Here is a 3,375-nt window from a genome sequence, read left to right as displayed (position 1 = left end):
CAGTACAGAAAAGACAAGGGGTTTATTTCAGGCACAGGCAACCGCTCTCACCCCAATAAGACAACAACCTCAAACTATTGAGCCCATTGTCCGTCACAAAACTTACTAAGTTTTGATCAAATACAAATATCTACATGTCGGTTTGCAGGGTACATGGCATCCCTTAAACATTACAAAATACAAGAGTGGTGAATTGTACCATCAACTCTTCAGTTTACCTGCGCACTGTTTCTATTTCTGACATGCTACTTCAGGTACAACTCTTGTTTTCTCCGTCTGAAATAGAAGCATTTACAAATATACTGTGTTTGCACTGAGTACCATTTTATTTAAGCATTCAATCAGTGCCAAGGCCTATGGGGACATGGGCAGGTTTCTAACTGTACCTCCAGACAAAACCCTAAAGGCGCCCCTGATTTTTATTACCTGGTCTCTTGTCAGGTAAAATTAGTTCACTCAGAAACCATATTGCTATTAATATGTCCAGCTACAGTAAGTGCAGCTCTCTTCTAGTTCCATAGGTAAAAACTGAAATCTCTAAAACCTTTGGCCGAAATTACACTTCCATGAGCAGGAAGTCTAAAATGACAGTCATAAAATTAGCTTCTTTAGTTTAAAGTACATCTGCCCTTAAAAAAAATCTATGGCCTAATCAGCAAGCCTTTTTGTGTTAACTTGGTTCCAGTCTCTAGTGATTGGTGGCAATGAGGAAGTGAAATGCAACAACATTAAAGTGGAGGCAGTCGTGCGACCACGCAAGAGAGAGAGAGAGAGAGAGAAAGAGGAGAGAGATCAATGAAGCCCTATTGATCTCCTGCCCCTTAGGCTGTGGAGAGTGTCTGGCAAGGAGGGATTGTGGGTAGAAGGCTCACGGTAATCTACTAAAGCCTGATAAGAATGGCATTTGTTGGATTAGATGCCTCTGGTCATCACAGTTTTTGTGTTCTGTATTTCGCTCAACAATTTTTTCCCATTCTCGACTTGGTTCTTATTCTACGAACTTGAGCAAACACAAAAGAAATACATCTATTTTTGTTTGTTTGTTTTTCTTCTTTTGCCATCGTTTAAGGCTTCAAACGATTTTGGTGCAGGGATCATGCTCAAACGGTTTTTCTATTCTCCATTTATTCCTACCTGAGGATGTAATGTAGAAAGAAATGCTGTAAATGTGGACATTGGAGCATTACAGCAACTTTATGAGGTGCACTAATATTTGATGTCCTTTGCCATTAGGGTTTGTGATAATATCAAAATAGAGCTTTAAACATATGTTTCATTAAAGTGTACTTTCTTAATTGTTGGAAAACAGGACAGATTCTGTATTAAAGGCCTATTTTACCCTATGACATCCATTCCCATGCATTGTAATCCAGTGGGAGCATTATATCGATCCAAAACAAAACTGCTAATAGCAACCAGCAGGCCCAGTTTGCATGAAAAAGGGCCAAGAGCTGTGCCCAGATTTGTGACGAGATTACCCAAATTTGCGAAGTGCCCTTTGCAGGCTCCCCAACCATCTGTAACCTGAAATTAAGCCTTTTGGAAATCTGGCAGCAACTTTCAATCTCGTGCGATGCCAAACTCAAGGGGGCCAGAGAAACGTTTGAGAGACGACAGGATCAACATTTTTCTCTTTTCTCCTCAACATATTTCTTTTACTGTCCAATTTGTGTCTGTGGGTGGGGGTGATTAAAACTGAAAAAAAGGTCAGTTTTAAAGACAGGCCAGTCCCATAAAAGCATGACTTGTTCAAGGAGAAACACCATAATGGGATTTTTAAAACGCCTTAATAACATGCTGATATATGAGGAAGAGGCCAGGCCAGATTCATTAAGTGTTAAATGTATCCATTTTCACCTGAGAACCGAATAACCTTCCTCTGAGAAATTTATTCCATAAATGTATCCATCGTAAATAATGACTAGGGTCTTGTGCGAAGGGGAAAAGGCAAAAGATGTAATTCTTCTGAAGGTCGGAGTTCAGTAGCTTTGTCTTACACTTCGGTTAAAGGAAAAGTTCAAAAATAAATAAAATTGTCTATTTGAAATACATTAACACACTACGATGGTGCTGCACTGCAAGTGTTTTCTCCATTGCAATCAACAGACTTTCTCAAGCATAAAGACAAGAACAATCCAGTAGACGTAATTGTGAGATATAACCATTACAAACAAATCATCTAACAAACACAACAGTGGCCCACATTAGACAAAACAGATGTTTTTAAAGATGCATTGCAATATGCATGCAACTCTGTAGATGCAATGACTGGTAATAAAGGAGATTCTGTTTATAAGTGAATGCATTTAGAACTACCTCATATCTGTAAACGCCATCAGTAAGATGTTTTTCTAGCACATTGGACTTCGTGTATGGTTTTATGGATTCACCTTTCTAACTAGTCACTGTCCTGGTCATAAAATGCTGGTGTAATGGTCCATTTGTTTTCCTAAGAGCAATGTGTTTCTCCCTTGTACATTTAGTATTGATGGAACTCAGTTTGTTGCATTTTTCTCACCTCTAATGGAATGGCATACACTTCAGGTACACACATTTAAACAGACACACAAGCGCACACACATGCATGCACACACACACACAAAGAATACTTTAATGTCATAGGTATAAATTATCAAGCTGTCAAATAAAATAAATATAATATATATAATATAATATAATTAATCCAAAATAAAACTTTAACTTGAACATGAAAACTGAAAATATGAAAATAAAAATCTAATTCAAACTATTAATTAATACTATAATATTTAACTTTTATTTATTTTTGTTTATTTTCATAAAAAAAAAAAAAAAAAACATGGAATTTTTTTTTTTTTAGTTAAATTTGTCCTCTGCTCAGCTTCCTAACTATTTGAGACAACATTTATTTCTGTCCAAGTATAAATAAAATAAATAAGATTACAAAATCAAGGATTTTTTAAAATCACATTTGGAATATGGATATGCATCACTTCAGCAAACAATTTCATAAAGTGGTGGGGACATAATCGACAAAGGCCATCCTATCCAAAAATGCCCTCTACGCTGTAAACACGCTCTTTTCACACACATTTACATGCACCAGAAACAAAACACCGGCAGCTGACAAACTCGTGCTGTCGACAGGAAAGCATTCATTTAGCTTCGGTCCTGAGAGAGTTTTCTGCACCTCTCTGCTGCTTTTGTGCCTTTATTGCCCAAGTGTTCTTTACTCTTAAGATAAAAACAATGAGTTCGCCTTATGCTGCATTCCTTGCAAAACAATAACAACAACAACAACACTTGTTCTAATTGTGATAGATTCGAGAAGGTTTCCACACTCTGAATGCTAAATGCACCGAGGTCCAAGACAAAAACAGAGGGATGGAGGGGGCT

The sequence above is a fragment of the Carassius auratus genome, chromosome 47, assembly GCF_003368295.1.
Source record: "Carassius auratus strain Wakin chromosome 47, ASM336829v1, whole genome shotgun sequence".
In the NCBI taxonomy this organism is placed as follows: Eukaryota; Metazoa; Chordata; class Actinopteri; order Cypriniformes; family Cyprinidae; genus Carassius; species Carassius auratus.
This window is presented reverse-complemented; position numbering follows the sequence as displayed.